General features: G+C 40.7%; 1 protein-coding gene across 5 annotated transcripts in view; it reads right to left on the bottom strand.

Annotated features, from left to right (window-relative positions):
* pcdh7b (protocadherin 7b) overlaps window positions 1-25,084 on the bottom strand; it is a 493,666-nt gene that overhangs the window by 69,646 nt on the left and 398,936 nt on the right. The window contains exon 1 of one of the 5 annotated variants that reach the window (XR_013577163.1): window positions 4,562-4,651. The exons of 3 other annotated variants lie outside the window; for them this stretch is intronic. The gene's annotated coding sequence lies outside the window, so the exon portion shown is untranslated. Of the gene's footprint in view, window positions 1-4,561; window positions 4,652-25,084 lie in introns of those variants that run through there. One more of the 5 variants, XR_013577164.1, reaches the window with a different exon arrangement.

The following is a 25,084-nucleotide window of genomic DNA, read 5'->3' as shown; positions in this document are numbered from 1 at the left end:
TCAGGGAGATGTGCGCTCTTTCATGCACATGCGTGAAAGAGCGCACTCTCGCTTTTGGGCAATTCCCCCCCACCCCGCCCACACAGGATGCGGATAGTGCTTCCCGCCGGGCATCACGCTGGGTTAATTGGCCCGCCCAATTAAAATGGCGGGGGGGTCCGCTTCTCTGGCGGGGATCGGCTCCCCGCCGGCCAGAGATTGGGTTGGGCCCGCCCACCCGGCCGAAAATTCTGCCCTAAGTGAATGGAAAAAAAAACTGTGGCAAATGGATTTCAGTGTAGGCAAACGTGAAGTCATCTACTTTGGACCTAGAGGGGGTAGGACAGGATGCTTTCTAAGTGTTGAAAAGCCAGAAACAATGGAGGTCCAAAACAACTTGGAGGTTCAGATACACAGATCAAATTAATTTCAGGAACTGGTAGGAAAAATAATCAAAAAGGCTAATGGAATGCTGGTCTATATGTCCAGAGGGGTACAATATAATGGAAGGATTAGGGGTTAGATAGAAGTCATGGTTCAGCTGTACAAAACACTGATTAACCACACCTGGAGTCCTGCAAACAGTTCTGGGCTCCACGTTTTAGAACGCATTTATTGGCCTTGGAGGCAGTGCTGCACAGATTTACTAGAATGATACTTGAACTCCAAGGGTTAAACTAAGGGGAGTGATTAAATAAAATGAGGTTGTATTCCCTGGAACTAAGAAGGTTCAGAGTGATTTGATCAAAATCATCAAGATATTAAGGGGAAAAGGTAGGGCAAAGTGGGAGAAAATGTTTCCTCTCGCTGGGAAGTCTAGGGCTAGGGGGCCAGTCAAAAATTAGATACAGACTTTTCAAGAGTGAAGTTAGAAAGCATTTCTTTATCTAAAGGCTGGTAGAGATTTGGAACACTTCTCTGCAAAAGGCAATTGATGCTAAATCAATTGCTAATTTTAAAACTGAGACTGATAAATTTGTGTTAGCCAAAGATATTAAGGGAAATAGGGCAAAGGCAAAGGTTTATGGAGTTAGGTCACAGATCATGTGATCCCACTGAATGGCAGAGTAGGCTGAAGGGGTTAAATGGCCTACTCCTGTTCCTATGTTCCTAGATGAGTGAAGCCAAATGAGGGCATTTCTACTGAACTGGGTGAAGGAGGGGAGTTGTTGGAATAGAATAACCTCAGAATATTTGTAGTTTCCACTCGTGAGAGAAGGTCCATGCTGGCTTCCTCAAAGTCTGAGACAATGGGTTCAGGTTTCTCCCACCAGATTCAACAAGCTCCTCAAATTAATAGACAAACATCTTCACACCTCCCCATCAATGATATCAATGAGAATGTCACACGGGCAATGCTGCTTTGAAATGGTGCGATCTGACAAATCTTACTCCTACCAACTTTGAGAACTGTAGCAAAATTTCTACATAACAACCAAAAGTAGTCTTGCAGAACTACTTTTGTAACCTCAGAACTATTCTCCTATATCTTTATAAAATTTTTATTGCACTATAATATTCAGTTTATATCATGAAAGGAACCATCTGACGGTATGTACACCAGTGTAAACTGTAATCCAATCTCTGAGAAAATATGCAGCTCCAATATCCAATCGCACTTGCAAAAACTACTCATTTTAATATTACAGAGATACACATACCCTGTTTATGAAGAAATATATCTAAATTTATAAGAACTCAGAGCCTTTGCTCTCAATCAACTGAGCTATATTAGATGTGTTGCTTTTTATATATGTTATTTTAAAATATTAGTGTTTTACCAATAATTAAACAGACGCAAGTCTCTCCATGTATTAGGTCAATGCTTCTTTTTGGAGCTGATTATAATTTATTAGCTTAAAATATAACAAGGAAGTCAATCTTCATCCTGCTCCTAATGGATGATATTTTCAAGAATTCTTAAAAAAAATGAATGAGTGCAATTCTCTTTCTCCAAGATTGCAAGTGTCAGCAAAAAACATCAGCAGTCATCTTTCAGATTTTCAGCAAAGCCTTGCATCAAAAGGCTTTGATTGGCTCTTTCTTTTTGCCCATTAGCCAATCAATTAGGAGGCTAACAGTTCACTTGCAGGGCAGTGGGTAACTGATTCACCTCCCTCATTAAAGGTGAAGAGATGTGATTGATACTGGCAATATGCTGGTGCAAATTTGCCAGCTCTCCTCTTCCTGTGTGACATATGCTATACTTTCAGCAATAGTCTCACAATGTCAATCAATACTTGACTAACCACCACTATTGAAATTGAAGTAAAAGACAATTAATGGTTGTTTGACTCTATGTTTGATCTAGCTTGCATGATCAACCCTTTCCAGGTAGAGGAAGCCTGCACCAAACTGTTCACATACACCACATGAATTTTAATCACAAAAGATAATGCATGCTTTAAATCTCATATTATTAAAGCTTAGAGGACTGACAGATTTTCAACTTTCAAAATAGGGACATTTTGGGAGCTGGATGACACATTGGATTAGAATGCTGGCTCTGAATTTCCAGGCATCCTGCTCCACCAAAAGAGATATAGAGCAGTGGATCTCCTGACTAACCAAACACAGAGGCACAACCTTCATCCCAAATCCTGGGGATGGGATCATTGTAACAGTGAATTTTCATTCAGGCTCTCAATTGCATTGTGGAATTTAAAATGCTAATGAAGTGTCCTGTGTCTCCACAGCAGGAAATCAGACACCCTCCGATATTTGCCATTGTAAAAAAAACGTGCATGTGTTGCATATTGGGCAGGGGTTCCCATATGTAAATGTTTAACCCTCTCAACGTTCTAATATTGAGACTCAACAGTCTCTTCTGTCCCTCAGCAGAAACAGTGTGATGCTCCACCAAATGAGTATTTTAATGTCGTAGTTTGAACTCAGCCAGAGGCAAGGTGATTCTGAGCTATGATAGAGGCATCTATAGGCGCTGGCTATCCAAAACAAAAGTGTTATTTTAAAATAGAGAAAGAAATAATTGGAGTTCAGAATATATCATTTATTAAAATATTGAAAGAATAAGTAGCCATATCCTGAAGCGTGGGATATTAAAAACCGAAAATGCTAGAAAAACTCAACAGGTCTGTCAGCAACTGTGGAAAGAGAACCAGAGTTAATGTTTCGAGTCCATATGACTCTTCTTCAGAGCTCTGAAATGTAGGGAATGATTCTTTCGCATCACTCAATCAGTATAAATACAATCTAAGTACTGCTAATCTCTGCTTGTGATACTGCAATCAGGATGGGGTCCCTACATTAATGTATCTTCAGCAGGTGCCTGCACCAGCATGTGCACATCTTGTGTGCCTGCTAGAAAAGTAGTCCAAAGATCAATGGGTGTTACCGACTCCGAAAGATTTTGAACTTGAATTGGAAGTAATATTACTTAATATTTCATAGTTTCCAACATAATCCAAGTCAGGTCTCAGTGCTGAGTATCATGGTGGGCCCTGCTCGCCTCTCTTGGGTGTTCCAGAAAATTCTGTGTGCCGTAAAACCACCCATATTACAACATTACCCAAAGTTCCAATTTCCCCCAGTGTTTCTGGGTTCTGTCTGGAATTAAACACTAATGGGGTAGTTAGCCTTAACTTCTAGCCAGTGAGCTCAATGACCTTTGGGTCTAAATATTTTTCCAATGGTTCTGCATTTCTTTAGAATGTAGCAATTGTAATAACTTACTTCATTAGTGACATATCCTAGATTTCAGAAAAATTAAAACATATTTAGCATCGTTCCAAGTATACTTTAACATCTGAAAAATTCTGAATAATGTTCTCGAAAAAAACAATGCCCCATCTCCCCTGTACATTTATCCTAATACATTTTGTTAGCAAGTATTTTCAAAACGATTTTTAGCTTGGATATAAGGACGGATTACAAAAATACTTGACTATAAGCATTGAATTTACATGGCAGCTTGCTGCTGTAAACATGCCCTCTACCACATAATACCTTTAATAACGATATTATGAGATTTAAAAGCTTAATGACAAAGTAGGATAAGATTTATGTATAAGACAGTTATGATAATTCTTTCTCATATATTTTGTGGGAACAAATTGGAAATTGTAATATTTTGGTTAAATCCAGCATTGCTTTTCAAAGTTAGGGATTAATGCACTGAAGATTGATTTTTGATAGCACTGAAATGAAACGTGGCCGATTTAAGACAATGACGAGGGATAACAAATACAACCCTTGATATTGATCTGAGCACTGAATCTATTACAAAAAGAGAATGAAGAAAAGTCCAAGATAAATTTAATTTAGGATTCTATTTACAATCTGTAGATTGGCTGCGTAAAGGTATTTTGGGAAATAGTTCCTCAAAATAGACATTGGCCAAGATTTTCCAGCCTCACCCCGGCTGATACGGCGAGCCAGCCAAAAGTCCATTGACTTTGGCAGCACCAGCAAATACCTCCGACGGGCAAGATTGGAAGGTCCCACCGCTTATTTCAAGTATATATTTTATTGACATTCATAATTAGCAAAATTTACATTAATGTTCTCAGGACTAGAAGAATCTGTAAAGAGTTTAACACATTTAATAGAGAATGTTACTTACAGCTTTTGAATGACAACATATTTTTCGATCAGCAATATGGGGCTGAATTTTCTGTTCGGCGTGCGGGGGCGGGCCCTGCACGCCGATGTGTAAAATGACGCGTGGTGACGTTGGACGTGCGTCCCGAAGTCACCACGCGTCATTCCAATCTTCCGTTTGGCAGGCCCACCGACTGTCAAAGGCCTGTTAAGGCCGTTAATTAACTAATTTACCAAATTGACAGGGCTGCCCGTCCGACCTGAAGGCTGGCGGGCAGGCGAAGAGCCCAGGCGGCCTTTGCATTTTTCATGAAACCTCATCCACGGGCGGGATGAGGTTTCATGAAGAGTTTATTAAATTAATAAATATTTTTCAAACATTTGATAAACATGTCCCAGCTCATGTGATGCTGTCACATGAGGGGACATGTGTAAATGCTTTTTTATTTTCTTTATTTTGAACTTTGAAACTGAACTTAATCTCCCTGAGGCAGCTCCGTGCCTCGGAGATTTCTGCGCTCTTTGCACACATGCGCTACTGGGCGTGGCCCGCCCAGGTAAAATGGTGGCGCGCAGCCACCCACGATTGGCTCCATGACCGCCTCGCCCGCTCCCGACCGGCCCGCCCGACAGGGAGAAAATTCTCCCCATGATTTTCTGTGAAATTCTAATGCTGATTGCTATTTGTCCTATTACACTTCAAATGTATCATTATTTTGTGTAGGCTCTTATCACTATAAATCCAATGCTTAAAATTCAGAATTATGTTCTCATCCCAGTAAATTTAGGATAGAGTGTTTATTTAATTATGCCAGAAAGCTTGGCAGTAGCTAGTGCTGGCTTAGATCTGGATCAAATCATCTAAGTTTTAGAAGACTACTGCAGGAGTTCCTCAGCGTAGTGTCCTAGGCCCAACCATCTTCAGCTGCTTCATCAATGACCCTCCTTCCATCATAAGGTCAGAAGTGAGGGTGTTCGCTAATGATTGCATAATGTTCAGCACCATTTGCGATTCCTCAGATATTGTAGCAGTCTGTGTCCATATTCAGCAAGATCTGGCAATATTCAGGCTTGGCAAGACAAGTGGCAAATAACATTTGTGCCACACAAGTGCCAGGCAATGACAATCTCCAACAAGAGAGAATCTAACCAAATCCCCTTGTCATTCAAAGGCATTACCATCACTGAATCCCCTACTATCAACATCCTGGCGGTCACCATTGAACAGAAACTGAACTTGACTAGCCATATAAATACTGTGGCTACAAGAACAGGACAGGACAGGAATTCTGTGAGGAGTAACTGACCTCCTGACTCCCCAGAGCCTGTCTACTATCTAAAAGGCACAAGTCAGGTTGTGATGGAATACTCTTCACTTATCTGGATGAGTGCATCTCCAATAACACTCAAGAAGCTTAACACCATCCAGGACAAAGCAGTTCTCTTGATTGACACCCCATCCACTACCTTAAACGTTTACTCCCTCCACCACTAACGCACAGTGGCAGCATTGTGTACCAACTAAAAGATGCACTGCAGCAAGGCTCCTTCGACAGGCTCTAACCAAACCCATGATCTCTACCACCAAGAAGAACAAGGGCAGCAGATGGATGGGAGCACCACCACCTGCAATTTGCTCCCCCCACCACCCCCCCCAAAGTCAAACACCATTTTGACTTGGAACTATATTGCCATTCCTTCACTTTCGCTGGGTCAATAACCTGGAGCTCCCATCTTAACAGCACTGTGGGTCTACTTACAACATATGGACTGCAGCAGTTTAAGGAGTCAGCTCACCAGCACTTTCTCAAGGGCAACTAGGGATGGGCAACAAATGCTGGCCCAGCCAGCGATGCCCATATCTCATGAAAGAATGAAAAGAAACTAGGGAAAGCTGCCAAAAACCGTAAAGTTAATTTTCCCTCTCCTATCTTCTTTGTATGGTCTCCTGGTCCTTGCTCTACTCAGTGTACATAAGAGCCTGCCTCAGCTAATCAATGTGCCTCTGAAGATAGTGAGAACAGGAGGGAGCAGCACTGGTATTGTTAGTGGCAGTATACATTCTCGCTCCAAGTTAATGGTTCCTTATCTAACTGATTGCTTAAAAATATTATTGAATGATTTATATTGATGCTTCACAAATGTACCGAATACTGAAAGGTAAAAGCACACGAGCAGCAGTGAAAAAAGTGCTTTACTGGTGAGTTTCAATTCTGAAAGTGTTTTGTGAGGAAGACTTTCAACTTTCTCTCTAATATGTAGCTGCAGCATGCACCAGAATTCTATAGGTCATCTGTCTATAATCCAGGTCTGCTCCCAAATGGCAGTCTACATGGACACATGGGACGTTTTGATGCCATTTAGTGAATGAAAAGCTACTACTTAGTCCATATAACAACATTGTCAGCAGGGCCACTCATGTAACCCTCTGAGCATCAGCCACCATTTTCTTCTGGTGGGAAACCAAAAGTTTCTACTTGAAGAGGTAAAAAAGTATAAGTTTGGAAATGAAAGCTTTCAACCTTAAGCTTTATTAAAAACACACAGGAAGATGGGGAGGGGCACCATAACATTAACAGCACAATTTATCACTGTATAATTGTTTTTGATTCATTTCCAAAGCGATAATGCCACTGAAGTGCATGTTCCTTCAATTATAAATCCATTTTTTTTTTTTTCAATCTTGGTGTACAGAGGTGATTTCATACCACCCCACTTAAGAACATTTTTGTGAGAAAAATTATGGAGGAGGAAGGGGCATTGTACTAAATAGAGAGAAAGGATGGGGAAGAAGCTCAGTGCTCTGCACTTGTAAGGTATAAGTGCTGTGCACTGTAATTTGTCTGTAGTAATACAGAGAATTCAGAACATCATATCTAGAGTAGATACAAAACCAAGACATTTTCCCCAGTTACAGACCATAGACACATCAGTAGAAAATCCAGCATATCCAGGTTAAATTCAATAAATAAGTCTTGGTATCATTTTGTCCAACCACCTATTTAATATGTGATGTCTGTCGAACAACAAACCCAGAATATGTTCACAGACTAATCATGAAAGATGAGAATTAGCTGACGTACAAGATTTCTATAGCACAAACTATTATGCCAGCAATTTTCATAATGAGGTATCTCTCAGCAAATAAAAGCCGCTTTAGTTTTAAAGCAATTTTATTCTTCTGTGTTTTGCAAATGACTGCCATTACAAGCAACTCTCATAAAAGCTAACCAAACCCAATTTAGGTTCAGTAAATAGTGCAAACGTATTAGAAAAGTGAAGCCCTAAAAATAACTATTACACAAAACAGTTTACCAGAACATCCCTACTTGGTCTTAAAGATGCACTCACAGTGCTTTGATATAATGAAAAGAGCAATTATTTTACATTGAAATTGTGCTATGCTTTTAGTTTGCATTCAAATAGGATTACTTGAAGCATACATCTTTCATATGTGGTCTAGTGAAAACATAACCTTAGCCATTAACTGGCTGGATTTTACAGGCAGCATCTTCATTTAAGTGATTAAGCAAAGTCACTGTATGAACAGCAGCAATATTAAATAAATAATATATTGAAATATTGTTACACAACGCAGAATGTAAATGCAGATTTCCCCAAACAATGAGTAACATCCACTACATGAATACTGACCTTCAAATTAATACCCTTGAGAATACAGCTAGAGGACCAGACACTTATGCTTGATATGAGTTCAGAAGTACAGAATACCCTACACTGATCAATATTATTACAAAAACTGCCCTCATCAGCAAATTTAAAATGTGATATTTTGTCACTGGTTACCATCGGGTGCAGTGAATATAAAAATAAACCTTGAGGTATGAGCTGGAGAAGTCCATTACAAATGCTCACATTATCCTTAAAGACTTCGAAGCAATACGTAAAACCAGAAGAGCTATCCAGGCTCAATACTCACTGAAATCCTATTTTGTACTAAACTCATGTGCACAAATCTAACAGTGATAAAATCTACCTGGAGAAAAGCAATGAAACAGACAATTCAATGGAAAATATAAAGCATCCTATGTATTCAAAAGAGTTAATCTAATTAACCAAGGAGTAACTATGACAGTACTGTTTATAAAATAACATTTCCAGCACTAACCTTCATGCTATTTATAGTTCTTTCAGAAAGTCTAATTACTGTTGAATGGTACAATAAAAAGTTTCCAAATTGAACAGTTGTTTGCAAAGTATTAGATAAATTTGTTTAGACAAATACTATTTAACGCATTAAAGCTATTACTTGGTGTAAATGAAACAATTAGTTTTTCACATCTGGCATTTAAGTAATAGCTGAATTTTACACCAGTTAATGATGTACTAAGCTGATATGACTGACGGAGGTAATTTAAAATAGTGTTTGCAAGTAGCCTATGTACCTTCCTGTTTTAACTACTATGGCACCAAGCAATACAATTCTACAATTTTACCTTGTGGCATTACATCTATCTAAAACAGATAAGATGGTGACCTGTTTGGGACTGCATGTTGCTATACTAACAGATTCTCCTGGACTCTATAAAATGAGTTGCCAAGCTCAGACTAGCCTGTTAGGGGAAATGGCAGTAGGAGATAAGGTACTGCCCCAGAAATAGAGAAGGAAAGTCAGAGGGCTAGAGAAGACATTCTGTTCTCATGCAGCCTTCATCACTCATACAGTCAGCTGTCTGCAAACTGTTCATCTGTTCATTTGCTCAGTTGAGTATTCAGAGGCCGAGGGGATGATTTTGATGTTGGGTTGTAATGTAAAACAGGTGACAGTGATTCAGCCACCTATTATACATCTCTCCTGGCTGAATCACTATCACCTGTTTTACACTATCTTCCAAACTCAAAATTACACCCCTAAATTTTGTCATGAGGGGCTCTGCATAATAGCATATCATGTAAAATGCTATTTAGCACATTTTTTAAATGTGGTAAACCATGAATACATATATTTAGTACTTATGCAGAACTTATAAAAATCAGCTGCAAACTAAACCAAGATATAAGGTATATTTTTGCAGTTAAACCACAATCTTGACCCAGTCAGTGCTGCGAATTTTCCTATACCAAGCAAAATATAAAATTGGGATAGTTCACAACTTTACTGACAATTGATTTCAGGTACTTTGCACATACATATAAATAGTCTTTAGTGTAATATTGCCCCCCCCACCCAACTTCTACCCAGCACTGTGAAATATATCTGTAGCCTTATTATTATTGTGAAAACCTGCTCTTCATGTATTTGGGGAACAAGGCATACTTGGAGTTATTGTTGGCAATGCAGAGGTACAATAATCTGATTTACAGGGTTTGCAACAGGAACAAAATAAGGATGGTACAATGCCTGGCTGACAGGCTAATGTGCAATTTTTCTTAAATGCTACAGTAAAATTAACTGCTCTGTCAGCCCCATGCATTTCACGTTAGCATTTAAATCAAGTAATCCCTCACATTTCGACATGCATGACTTACTTAGCCTTCAAGAGCTAGGTTCTATATTTGTTTCACTTCTGAATATGCTCCAATACAGAGTAAAGGCGTTTTGCTTCTGCTGTGCACACGCTTGGCAGAAGTTCTTCAAGTCATATCTATAGGTCATACATCACATCTGCCCCATGTTTGAACAAGTGGAATGAAAAATACTTGTTTTAAAAAAATGGCATTTTCCCTAGCTTTCACTTTACATAGGTCAGAAATAGTATCTGTTCTGCCAAATGAATTTATAGAGTAATTGCATAAGGCCTTTTCAAATGTCATCATATGCTTTTTTGTCTCAATGATATTGCACTACTTGTACAAGGGGCTATACACTGCCTAATAAACTAACATGAAGGATAGTTTTATCACAATTCATTGCTATTTTCATGCAGTTGCTCAATAACTGTAGCAGCACAAGTGTACCTCAGGCTTCACTGAGATAAGGACTAGTGGCACAACAGCACTCTGTTAAAGGAAAACAGAAAATGCTGGAAAAATTCAGCAGGTCTGGCAGCATCTGTGGAGGGAAAAACAGAGTTCACGTTTCAAGGCCGTATGACCCATCTTCAGAACACTCTGTTAACTTTGGGGAGGCATGCAAATTAAATTTCCAGCTTGGTTGCCAAAGTTGATGAGGATAATTGCTTCAGTTGCAACTGAGTTATTCCAAATCACCTGTTTCTTTATACAATGCCAAATACATATATTTAATGTTCTCAAATGAGTTAAGCAAACAGGCTAAGTCATTTCTCTGATGATGCCACGTGGTATCTGATCAAAAATCTAACGCACTTGGTAATACAGTTTATTTGCTTGATTACGAACTTAAGGAGGATCATTTTCAACTTTGCATTTGAACAGAGGCCTGGCAGAGTGAATTGAATGCTCATTTTAGAACTTGCCTAATATTTGTTCCATTCAAATCAATGGTATGAAAATGGGGCAGATTCGACAAAGGGCTGGTGACCCCCACCTCAGTGTTTCTGCCCAGATGCTACATTGAAGCTTACTTCCAGGATGTTTTCACTTATTTCCATTTGAATAGGTGACAGTTGTTATGAATTTTTGCTATATCAAAAAACTGACTGACCCTAAAACATAAATACTCTATTGAAGAAGTCAATATTGCTTTTTTCTAGTATGAGTTTAACTCTCTATCACTGGCTCACAGTAAACTCTCACTGGAAAGAAAATAATGAAATATTGTAATACTGTAATGAAATACATTATTAGTGATCAGAGTCATCTGGAAAGTTCAAAGGAAATTCAGCTCCCCTCATATGCTCTCCAAGCCCTTCTTGTTCATGAGACCCACCTTCTGCTCTCTTAATCCTATTGCCACTAAACTGCTGACAACTAACTTCCCATTCTGGTCCCCACATCAGCCAATATTATTAATGGTTCTGTCTATTCAGCTGTTGGTCTTTTCTTCTTTACATCTGCTGTTATCACCTATCTCCTTAAAAAAACAATCTTTGACCCCCATCACCCTTGCAAACTACTGCCCCATCTCCAACCTCCCTTTCCTCTCCAAAGCTCTTGAACATGTTGTTGTCTCCCAAATCCATTCCCATTTTCCTCATGTTTGAACTCCATGTTTGAATCCTTCCAATTAGGTTTCCACTCCTGCCAGCCTACCAAAACAACTCTTATCAAAGTCACAAATGACATCCTATGTGACTATGACCAAGGTAAATGTTCTTCTCTTTTTTCAGCAATACTCGAGGTAAACTTTCCCTCCCCGTCCTGTTGCAGTCTTTGACAACACCGACCACACCATCCGTTTCCAATGCTTCTCCACTGTCATCCACCTGGGTAGGACTGCTCTTGTTTGATGGCCATAGTATCACTTGCAATGATTTTTCTTCCAGCTCACTCTGGGTTTCTCCTAAGGACTCAGATCATTAATAATAGACTTCATTATACTATTGCAATATTTCATTAATTTCTTTCTGGGGAGAGATTACGGTAAGCCAGTGATATAGAGTTGAATTCGTACTAGAAAAAACAATATTGGCTTCCTATTTCTCATCTGCATGCTGCCCTCAGCAAAATCATTGGACAGCACAATGTTAGTTTTCACATGTATACTCTTTATGTTTCCAGCACTTGTAACTTGATGATATCTGGCAGAAGTTCAACTGCCAAGGTTAAGGTGTGGCTAGGGATTGAAGCCCCAAAAAGTGGGTGTTGTTCAGAAACATGACATGATCTAGTCCGCTTCTGGGTTTAACCTGAGCGGCTTTTCAGAGGAAAAGGGAAACTCCCCTGGAGCTGCTCGGTTAGTAATTAAAATGTTTAAATTCTCAATTAGCTCAGGATTGAATCCAGAAATCTGACTTTAGCTGCCAGTACATAGTTTTACCATGCTGCGTGAAACTTGTCGGGGTCAACCGAGCGAGAACAATGCGGAGAGAGTTACAGGTTGCAGAGTCTTCAATGAGTGGAGCTGAAAAGCTGCAACCCAGGCTAGGTGAAAAACCAGTGCAGCAGCACTTCTTCTGAGAGGATGCAATCATTATTTGAGGGGTCATTTTCAACTTCTTGGACATCAGTTCACCTGTCTTGGTCTTCATTCACCTTTTTTTATTCTTTCACAGGATGAGGGTGTTGCTGGCTAGGCCAGCATTTATTGCCCATCCCTAATTGCCATTGAGAAGGGCAAATGATCAAGGGCGCCTTGATCTACACTTTCCTGCTGTCAGCCTTCACTTCAGCATGGGAATAGCTAATGCAGTTCTACATTAACATGAGCTCTACAATAACATGAGAGCACAAACAAACAACAAACATACAAATTAAGATCAGGAGTAGGCCATTTGGCCCCTCGAGTCTGCTCTGCCATTCAATAAGATCTGATTGTGGCCTCAACTCCACATTCTGCCTGCCCCGCAATTGCCTTTGAGTCCCTTGTTGGTCAAGAATCTATCTCCCTCTGCCTTAAAACTATTCACTGGCCTGAATTTTACTGTTGGCATGCAGGCGCGTGCCCGACACGCCGGAACGTAATATGATGTGCGATGACATCGGGTGTGCGTCCCGACGTCATCATGCACTCGCGCAATATTTTGTTCGGCAGGCGCGCGCCGCAGTCGGCTGCATGTCTGCCGATAATTGAAAGGTCTATTAAGACATAATTAACTTGAAATTTACACTGCCCATCCAACGTAATGGTTGGCGGGCAGGCGAAAAGGCCAAGCGGCCTTTACATTTTTTAGGAAACCTCATCTACGAGCGGGATGAAGTTTCCTAAAGCTAATACTAATTAAATAAAACCTTTATTTTGAAAATAACAACATGTCCCATCTCATGTGGCACAGTCACATCAGGAGATATGTTTCATTAAATTTTTAATGTCTTTATTTATTTTTATTAAAAAGCACTTCAATCTCCCTGAGGCAGCTCCATGCTTCAGGGAGATTGAAGCGCTCTTTTGTGCGTGTGTGTGAAATGTGTGCTAGATCCGACTCTCCCTCCTCCCCTGCTCGCACAGGTAGTGCTTAGTGCTACTACTCACGATCCATGCAGGGCGGGCCTTAATTGGCCCGCCCGCATGAAATCGTGGTGTGGAGCTGATTGCGGTCAGCTCCCTGACCGCCCCTGCCCGCTCCTGCCGAGCCTGCCTGCCGCGGGAAAAATTCAGGCCATTGATTCTGCTTCCACTGCTCTCAGGGGAAGAGAATTTCAAAGATTCGCAATCCTCTGAGGGAAAAAAAATTCTTCTCACCTGTGACTTAAATGGGTGACTCCTTATTTTTAAACAGTGTCCCCTCGTTCTAGTCTCTCCCACAAGGGGAAACATCCTTTCAGCATCCACCCTGTCAAATCCCCTCAGGATCTTATATGTTTCGATAAGATCACTTCTCAATCCTCTCTGTTCAGCAATACCAACAGCACAAGGAGCAACACTAGCATCCTGCCTTTTTCTCCTCAGGCACATGCCACTCCACAGGGAAGAAAGGATGAACACAGAATTCCAGCTGGAACGAGACGAGGCCTCCGTCGCAGGATCTACAGGCAGAGGATCAGACCTCTTAACGTATGTAAACAGCAGTGCTTCAGGAGGCTCAGGCTTTCATAGCTGGTCAATGCTGGAACTTGCAACCTCCTGAAACAAGACCACCTTCCCAATGAAGCAAAACAAAAACAAAAACAGAATTACCTGGAAAAACTCAGCAGGTCTGGCAGCATCGGTGGAGAAGAAAAGAGTTGACGTTTCGAGTCCAATGACCCTTGTTGAAGGGTCATTGGACTCGAAACGTCAACTCTTTTCTTCTCCACCGATGCTGCCAGACCTGCTGAGTTTTTCCAGGTAATTCTGTTTTTGTTTTTGTTTTGGATTTCCAGCATCCGCAGTAGTTTTTTGTTTTTATCCCAATGAAGCAGGTGGGCATGTATAGCCAGTACCCATCAAGGTGGCTAAAAATGGAGCTTTGCTGCTTTGCATTAGCTGGACATAACAAACATCTAATTAGACACTTTCAGCTTCATCCTTAGCTATGTGTTTTGCAGATTTGTCCTTAGATAATTCAACATCATGTGTGCTCCTTTACGCTTGCTTGCCATTGTTCTACTCATTTACACATTGACCAATTCATTCTGTAATTGCTGAGTTATCTCTTACAATTCCCTCCTAGTTTGATATCATTAGAACAGTTGACCAAATTGTGTTGGGATTCTGAGTGTAAGTTACTAAATACTTGAAATCTGAGTTAAATGCAAGTCACAGCTGAACCCTTAAAAAGAGAACCACTTTTAAAAATTAAGAGTGGAGCAGATTAATTCATAAATAAGTAAAAAAGGAGCATTTGACTTTCAGGATATCATCTAAGAAGGCTGCAACAATGGATGAATGGCACATTTATTCCAGGACTCTCTTCTCACCTGCTTTTGGGATACAAACTGAGCAGTCTTAATCAGCATCTGCGAAGGGAATCCACAAACCTTAACTGAGTAATCCCAAAATGGGATCTTCATATGTTGCATACAGGAGATCTCCCAGTAGTATTTACTCCCGCTGGTTAAGTGGTGCATAAACCTACATGCTGATAATTAGATTGCTCTGTTTGCAAACACAGCAACATTTTGCACAGAATATAAATAGTTTCCTACTTGTAATCCTGTACTAATACCTCCGCTTGCAAAATATGTTGCTACAATACCAGTATGGAATCAGTAAGTTATTTTAAAATGTTGATAATATCGTGAGGCTTTGTTGATTTTTTTGGGCCTTGAACAAAACATTAGTTTTTCACTGTTACAGTTAATTTTGCAGATCACCATTATCCTCTCAAGAACAATTAGGGATGGGCAACAACTATTGGCCTTGCCAGCGACATTCACATCCCAGGCTAACAAAAGCTGATCTTCACCCTAATCCTTTATGTTTCTACTTCCTCCAATTACTATCGTTTATTCTGCCTCCTTATCTTGGCCCCTTCCAGTCCAAATTTGCTCTGCCCATTCCTAATGCTGAGAAAAAGTTCAAAGCTTCAACTTTCTTCATGGTTGAAACTTCAAAACCAAAGCCAAAAAACGGCTAGGTTACATCTCTGATTTTGTCCAGCTATTCTATGGAACATAATATGGTCAACACTCTGCCAAGCACATTCAGACCTTTGTAGCTGTAAATAAACTTCACTAACAAAGCTCTTTCATATATTATATAAGCTGCAGCGAAACCTGGCATTATGTTGCAGTAATATTTTGTTACTTTGGCTTTCTACATTCAATGTGTTATTTAAGCTGTGAAATAGAGCGGATCGTTAAACTAAGCTGTAAGCTGTATTTATGACAGTCAATCACTCTTGTGATTCTGTGCTATTCAATTGCAGTCAATTTGAGTATATATCATAAGTATATTCATAGCACTTCATTTAGCACAACTGTCTATATATAAATGACTGTCTGTATATAAATGACTTGTTTTTATTTAAATATGCATTAATTGATCAGCGCGATTCCACATTAATTCTACCATCTGCCAAAAGGTAGTCATACTATTATGGCTTGTTAACTAAGCTTCAACTTCCATTTGTATTTTCACGTGTAACCACAATTATTAAACAGATTCTTAATGAATGCAAATTAGGATTTTAGGGCATTAACGTTTCTTTATGATTCCTTATTGCATGTGCAAGATCAGCTCCCGGGCAAATCACACACGAATCATAGACCTGGTTATTCAGGGTAGCTGTTGCTGCTCTCCTTCATCCAACTGTGTGTCCATCCAAAGGAGTGCTGCATAAGCAGCAACCATGAGAAGTAGTGAGTCCTCAATAAGGATAGATAACAAAAAAAACAAAAGAAATAAAGTGGGGCTCAGAAATATCTTGGAAATGCCTTACTTACAATGCCAAACAGATCCTAATTATCCAGGTGCCTTCCAGGTGAGTGCCCCTTTAAACTCAGCTTTCAAAGCTAATGCTTTGAACATTTAATCAACAGGTTGGTTGCTGGACCAATGCCTGCAGCAGACCAGATCAGATTGGTGCGTGTAAATATGGCAGAAAGGCATGTTCCCAGCCTAGAACCTCATTTGTCAGTGACTAGGGGCAGAGGTTTGCCCTTGATGGGCGGGCGGGCCCCATCGGCTCGGTGGCGGGCGGGCAGCCGATTGCCGCCGCCAAAACGAGCCCCGCCGTCATTTTAAGTGGGCCGTCCGACAGGAAGTGCTATGCGCTTCCTGAGCGGGGTGGGAGGGACTCCCCAACTGTCAGAGTGCGCTCTTTCGTGCATGCATGCGATAGAGCGCACATCTCCCTGAGACTAAGTGCTGCCTCAGGGAGAGCGCTGACAGTGTTTGAAACTTTAAAAAAAGAAAAATAAAAAAATTATTAACATGTCCCCCTCATGTGACAATGTCACATGAGATGGGACATGTTAATAAATATCACAAAAACGTTATTAAACTTTTTAAAAACAGATATGAAACCTCATCCCGCCGGTGGATGAGGTTTCATGTTTTTCCAGAAGCCCGCCGGGGTTCCCAGCCTGCCCACCACCCTTAAAGTTGGACGGGCAGGGCTTTTAATTGGGTTAAATACCTGGTCAATGGCCTCAATTTGGCCATTGACAGGTCAGCGGGCGGACAGCTGCTTTCGCTGTTCGCCCGCCTTCCTGAATATTTAAATGGGGCGGGATGACATCAGGGGTTCCCCCCGACATCATCCCGCGTCATTTTCGCATCGGCGAGCGGGCCCCGCCCCCTGCTCACCGATGGAAAAATTCTGTCCTCGATATCCAATGGCAAAAAGCATCATATGGAAGTATTAGGAATAGGAGTAAGCCATTCAGCTCCTTCAGCCTGATCCTCCATTTAAAGAGATCATGGCTGATCTGTGACCTAACTTCAAATACCCACCTTTGCCCCAAATCCCTTAATACCTTTGGTTAACAAGTACCTATCAATCTTAGTTTTAAAATTAACAACTGGATCTAGCATCAATTGCCATTTGCAGTTCAGAGTTCCAAACTTCTGAACCTTTTGTGTGTAGATGTGGTTCCGAATTCTCTCTCTTCATGTAGCAACGTTGTTGCTAACAAGGATGCTACTTGGGGCCTGTCTAGGTTACCATCAAGGCAAGGAGACAGGCCCCAAGAACTACCTCAGTCAGTGTAAATCGGCACTGTTATTCTGCACTACGCTCTAGCCATCTGCCAACCTGTTTCTCTAATTTCATTCCTGAAAGGTCTGGCTCTAAATTTAGACTACGCTCGCTAGTCCTAGACTCGACAACTAGCAGAAATTGAGTAGATAGAGAAGAACTATCTATTCTCCTTAATGCCTTGAAAACTTCAATTAAATCACACTTGGCCTTCTAAATTCCAGAGAATGATTCAATCCTTGGAGTCCAGTTGTCATTTCAGTAAAACTAGACTGCACTCCCTCTAAGGACAATACATCCTTATTAAGTTCTAGTGCCCAGAACTATTCACAGTACCCCAAATTTGGTCAAACCAGGGCTTTGTATAGTTTAAACTTGACTTCTACCAGCAAAGGCCAGCATTCCTCTGCATCTGTTCATGACTTTTTAATCTGTGCATTTGGACCCCCAAGTTTCTCATATTTTACCATTTAGAACGTTTCCTGTGATCTCCTTTTTAGTATCAAAATGAATGGCCTAATATTTCCATGCATTGAAATCACTTGCCACAGTTTTGTCCTTTCACTTAATCTATCAAATCAAATCAGCCATGATCTTATTGAATGGGTGAGCAAGCTTACAGGGCTGAGTGCTCCTAGTTTGCATGCTCGTACATTCTATGAACTGTTATGCTTCCATCTGCAATGCTGACAGTACCGACTACCTTTGTTTCTTCCGCAAATCTGGATATATGGCTTTATACGCCATCATACAAGTCATTCACAAATATGGTGAATACTTGAGCCCAACAAATCCTTGCAAGACTCCACTAGTCACATCCTGCCAATCAGAATACCTGCCCACCATAAGCCCTATTCTCTGGCCTGGATTTTACATGCCCTCACTGGGCATGTTTTTGGCTGGGGAGGCAGGTGTGGAAACGTAAAATAGGTCAGGTGGCAAGCCCACCACCTTCACACTCACCCTCAACTTTATTCACATAATATGCTAGGTGGGCAGGCACCGAAATTGGCAGCCTGCCTGCCATATTTAATTGAATAATTATAGGTCAAATAGGCTTGTTAGAAAGCCTGTCAACCTAAATATAACACTGCCACACTAAAATACGGAGTGGGAAAGCCTATATTAGAAAATTCAGGAAGGAAGGGGTGAGCACCTCATTCCGGGGGGGTGGGGGAGCCTACACTGGGGACATACACCCAAGGTGTCATCTCCCTTTCATTTTGCGCTGTTTGGCCTACAAAACTCAGCCCCCCACCATCCACCTCACCCTTCCTTAGGCTCTAAGATCCTTCCCCGCCCTAAAACCCCAGTACTTACCTATTCTGGGCAGCCAAGATCCTCTTTGGGTTTCTTTCTACAGTCCTAGAAGTGCCCATTATTGAGCTCTGCTGCTGCCGGGACTAATTAGCCAAACTGATTAGCCTGCAGCTCCTGAGGATCGGACTTCGTCCCACTGAGGGGAGGAAGACCCACAGTTAAACAGCTTGGTTCACCCACAGCATATTGTGGCTATGGGGCAGGCTTTCTTGGCGTGTGTCGGCTTCCGGCCAACTTTCCTTCTGAGGCCCCTGTAAAATGCGGCCCTCTGTTTCCTGATGCTCACTTAACCAGGTCAATAGTTTACCTTCAGTCCCATGGGCTTCAACTTTAGCTAACAGTCTCTTATGATGGGCTTAATTTAAATGCATAATGGAAGACCATAAACTGTCTCCTACTTCAGTCACCACTTCAAAAAATTCAATCAGTTTCATCAGGCCTGGCCTACCCTTTACAAATCCATGGCTTTCTCTCCTCAGCTGAAAATTTTCAAGGTGGTCAATCACCCTAGCCTTAATCATAGACTTACAATTTCCTGACAATATATGTTAGCCTAATTGGTCTATAATTCCCTGGTTTTCCTTTCATGCTTTTCTTCAAGAGCCAAGTGATATGTGCAATTTTCCAATTTAAAATATTGGTTCGTGAATCCAGTGATCTTTGGAATATATCCAGCAGTGGCTTGGCGGGAGGGGGTGGGGCACCTTGACCTCCCTCCAATATAAATTGAAGCATTGCTTATATTTTAGGTATCTTTCAACTAATATGGAAAATGCACACTCTCAATAAATTGGCTAATTGAAAAGTGATTATATGTCCTATTGGATTTTAGAAAGCCAGTTAATATTTAACTATGGCTGGGTAGCACATTGGGCAAAAATTCATTTGGACCTGGATTCAAATCTTTCACAGTTGGCTAAGTGTGCCCCGAGCATCAGTTCTCAATGGTCATTAAGCACACACAACAAACCAAAATTCTCATCCTTGTTTTCAAATCCCTGCCTGGCCTCACCCTTCCCTATCTCTACACCTTCTCCAGTGCAGCTCCAATTCTGGCCTCTTGCGCATACCCAATTTTCACTGCTCCACTATTGGCCGCCATGCCTTTCCTTTAACTGCCTTGGTCCTAAACTTTGGAATCCCCTTCCTAAATGTCTCCACAACACCACCTTGCTTTCCTCTTTTAAGACGTTCTTGAACATCTACCTCCTTGACCAGGTTTTTGGTTACTTGGCTTAACATCTCCTCATGTAGTTTGGTGTCAATTTTTGATTGAATACTCTCCTGTGAAGTGCCTTGGGTCATTTTATTACATTAAAGGCCTTAAAGTTAATGCCTATAGTGCTAACTTAGCAACCTCATACAAGAAGCAACAATGATAACTCACATAGGAAATAGAAGTGTTATGCAGGTACAAGAGTGATAATCTGTAATTCCCTCTCTGCTCTCCTCACATTTCACAGAAGTGACATTCTGTACATTAATCAGAACAAATTAATCAAAAGCAAAGCAAAACAAAATGATAGGAAGCGGCATGCAGGAATGACAGCACAGGCATTACTTCTGAAAAACAAAACCAGGCAGCTTTAACTGAGATAATTGTCTCTTGTGTCTGTGATGAAGGATCTCAGTACCAAGAATTTAATGAAAGAGAGGTTTGTTTCTTGGCAATGAGTCTGATGAGCGGCTGCTGAATGTGTGTCAAGATGGTGCAAGACACATCAGTTATGGGCAAATTAGAATTTGATGGTGGTATGCCAAGTAGCTAATGAACAAAAACAATGATTGTATTTGCTAATAATGGCACTAATGATTTTTACAACAGTTTCCATATATTTTGTGACAACTTTTCTATGACTCGTGACTTTACGTTAAGAATGAATTTGTCCAGAATCTCTTCAAACATATAATCAATTGGAAAGGCAGATTAATTGCTTAGTTTATGCTATGGCTGTCTCAGCATTTTAAAGCTGGTGATGTAAGGAATACTGATCTTGTCACTCAAACGTAGGAGGGGAAGGAGTTGGGGAAGCTTGAATTCAAAAATTCTTGCTGTGTTTTTTTGAACACATTATTTATAGGCAGAAATATAGTTGCAATTATTCTGTAGGATGCTCATGTAAAATTTCACCTGAAATTTCTCTCTTGGCTATTTTAAACATAATGGTACCACTTTAAAATAAACATGTCAGCGCTTTCACTGAAACAACAGGGTATGATTTCAGAGAATTTATTAAGTGCTCGCACATTAGTATCTCACAACTTAATTCCAGGGCTTGTCACTTTTAATCAACTACCTCAGAAACCAAAAAGGGGTTCTGATGCTGACAGTCTATTGATTACTGCAGTTTAATTACTAAATAGTCTACAATAAAATGAAAACAATACATCTGGTATCTATTTATAGACTATTATATGCCCCATTATACTTTAAAAAATAGAAACAAAGGCAGTAATTTGCAACGTACAAATACCCGAGCATCTTAATTGACACAGGAGTCAGAATCCGTACTCCTGGAATGATTTTACTAATCTGAACTTTAAACAAAGAGAAAGAAAGGAAGCTTCTGACCAGCAGTCTGGAGAACAATCAAGCTCTGACTTCACTTTGTGTTCATTTATTGGCAATTAGGCTATATTGCCTTAAAGAGACACAACTATAATAGTAATGAGCTTTATATAGTATATGTTTCCTATCCTTAAAAAGACACTGCATCATCTGACTTACCATGAGCAACGCTGCAGGAAATCTATAAGTGTAATAAATTAATTAAAAGCAGTAACCTTGATTCACAATTAAATATATTATGTTACCTCTTGATTGCACTGTTTCAGTCTTTTTTTCTTAGTTTGCGCACATGGACTCTGACTTCATCCTAATCCACCTGACAGTAAAGAGTGGGTTCAGCTCAGGTGTGGGTTTAACATCCCTCGTTGATGCCAATGGAGAGTAAAATCAGACTGGGTGTAGTATGGACATCTGACTAACTTCACCCATTGTTGCCAGGCAGGCGGGGGTAGGTTAAAATCATAACTGTAGAAATGATTGTGAGATAACTCAATATGTTATTTGACAGACTGTTGGTGATTGCAGTCCTCTCCCATTCGAATCGCCTTGAAACTATATTAAAAAGTGCACTGATGTAATGAAAGCATTTTGTACAGATTATTATCGGGGGAATCATAAAATGCATATTATATTAGAGAATTTTTGTGATATTTCAGTAATTTACAAGGAAGACATGTTTATTCCAAATTATTTATTTAATATTCTCCAGCTAAATTTGCTGATGGAAAAGTAATAGAAACAATTAGCCCTCTGACCCTGTTTTGCCATTCAATTAGATCAGTGTTACTCTGTACTCCATTCACTCAACTTCATATCACTTTGTTCCATATTCCTTGATACCTTTACCCAACAGAAATCTATCGATCTCATTTCACTTGACCCAGGATTCATGGCCTTTCAGGGAGTGAGTTCCAAATTTCCACTACTCTTTGTGGGAAAAAGTGTTGTTATGTATTAAAATAAAAGACTTTTGGAGAGATGTGCTAAGTAAAATATGAACTGTTGTAAGTAGGCTTATAGAAAGTATAGGAAATTGAGGTGTTAAATACAATATTTCACTCATTGTATTTAATAAAAAAAAAGCTTTTTAATGCAGTTAATGGTACTTGATTGCTGGTAGTGTGAAGATAAGAGAGAATCTTCTGAATTGCTAATGGGGAAATAATGAGGCTATAATTGCTTTTTGGTCAAGGTGTCTGGCTATTCCTGGAAATGACTCGACATTTGATGGTAGCCATAGCGATGGGACTTCTGAAAAGTTCAAAGTATGGGGAATACAGCTCAGAATGGTTAGTCTGACAAACTTTGATTGGTGGATGAGGCTTGATGGGTTATGTCTAAACCTTCAAGCAAAGCTTCTAGGATAAAATGTCTGACAGTATGTATTTCTGTTTTCTCAAGCTTCCTTTCTGTGAATGGACAAGTACAGCATTTTATGGCTCTCTATGGTCTGGGATGCAGGCAGGAAATCTAGGTGACTATAATCCTAAACCATGGCTAAGTAACTGGAGAAATGGGAATTTAAATGTATTAATGGAATAGCACTCCAATACATTTTGATGCATTGTGTGACACATAGCCAAGGAAATAACTGTAAATAGAGATTGTTTAAGTTATGCATTAGATATATACATGCTTGCTTATGATGCCTTATAACATGTACGGTAAAACAAAGCTTATTTCTCCTGTTCCTTCAACTGAAGTTTCAGCTATAAGGTCAACCCATATGTAGCCATGCATGTTAGTGGTCAGGTAGTAATGCTGCTACTTGTGGTATGTAGCCTTACATCATGATGGCACCTGATAAAAAGAGAATGAGTCTGAGAATGTGTATTGTTAAAGCTATGTTCAACTTTGTGTGTATAAGTTTAACTGGCCTTACCACATGAGACAATTGTTGCACACCAAGTACATAACTTGCTTTCTGTTGGGATGATTTTTGTCTGTTTTGGTAGCAAAGTGTTCCCACTCTATTTTGGGGGCCCTGCCCCATTTGATTTTGATAAACAAGCTGCGGATGACTAACATGTTTCCCAATGCAGCTCGCAGATCATTGGCCAATAATTCGCTGTTGGGACATTAACAGAGGCACCTGCTAGATTCTTGAATGGCTGCTGACAATGCGGGCAGAAGCTGGGCTGACGAGGATCCATACCAGGATCACTCTTGCACTTTCCATTTCTGTGAAAAGTACCAATATTTTTTTTCAGGCCAGTCCCAGATCAGAACACCAGTACAACATGGCTGGGATATATCATTGGGACCTGATTAGCATGGGAAAGAAGCCTGTTTCAGGCAGGTGCCCTCTGGTCCAGGGCATCATTGGCAACAGAGTGAAAAGTCTACTGATTTCATTTTAAGTCCCTTACCAACCTGTTCATGCCAATTTCCCTGTGAAACTCTTACCTTTTGAGCTTTGAATACACTACATCCAGATTTGTGGGGCGGGGAAGAGTACTTGAAGGGCAGAATTTTCTGCCTGTCGGGCGGGATGGTCGGGAGCAGGTGCAGGTGGGCACGGGGCGATCGCTACCTGCGATCGGTTGCGCGCTGCCATTTTACTTGGGCAGGCCAATTAAGACCCGCCCAGTGTGACGCACGCTAATGCGTGATGCGCTTCCGTCTGCAATTGCCCCCCAAATGTAACTTCAAGTTTGCTGGCCAATTAATGTCCAGCCAGGGTGAAACGCGCGCTGAGTAAACCACAGCACTGCCGAAGGGAGCGGGAAGAGGGTGGGCACCAACAAAAGTGAGGGAGCGGGTGGGCTCTTCTAGCGAGCTCCCTGAAGGAAAGACAGCTGCTGCGGAGCTGCCTCAGGGAGCTGCAGACCTGGACAGATTAAATAGAAAGGAAAAAAATGCACCAAACTGTGTCGCTGCAACACATTAAAACACCTGACAGCAAACTCAAAAAACACCAGTCCCCTGATATATTTTTTCATTATATTTTATCCCGCCCTGGATGGAGGTTTCAGTGAAAATGTAAAGGCCACCTGGCTGATTGGCCTGTCCGCCGACCGTAAAAGTGGACGGGCCACGTAAAATTGATCTCAATTACTTCCTTAATAGGCTTAATTGCCCTGTTAATTGTCAGCGGGTACGCTTCCGACTGACACGTGTGCCTGCCGAGCGAAATATCGTGCAAGTGCACGATGACGTGACGTTTCCTTGCGCGATTTTACGTGCTGTAGGGTTGGGCGCCCGCCCGCACAACCAGCGTAAAATTCTGGCCAATATCTCAATAACCAAATGGAATAAGAAACCTCTTGTGAAAAATGTTAGATATCATTTGAGAATTGCACAAGAGAACATAAGAAATAGAAATAGGAGTAGGTCATCTGGTCATCAAACTAGCTCCATCATTCAATAAGATGAATATTTAAAATCAACTCCACTTTCCTACTGTTTCACCATATTCCTTAACTCCTCTACTGTCCAAATATCTAATCAATCTCAGTCCAGAATATGCTGGCTGAACATCCACAAACCTCTGCTGTAGAGAATTCCAAAGATCCACAACTCTTTAAGTAAAGAAATTTCTCCTCTTCTCAGT

Source organism: Cetorhinus maximus, chromosome 1, assembly GCF_964194155.1.
Source record: "Cetorhinus maximus chromosome 1, sCetMax3.hap1.1, whole genome shotgun sequence".
Classification (NCBI taxonomy): Eukaryota; Metazoa; Chordata; class Chondrichthyes; order Lamniformes; family Cetorhinidae; genus Cetorhinus; species Cetorhinus maximus.
Note: the sequence above shows the minus strand (reverse complement) of the source record. Positions and strands in the feature narration are given on the sequence as shown.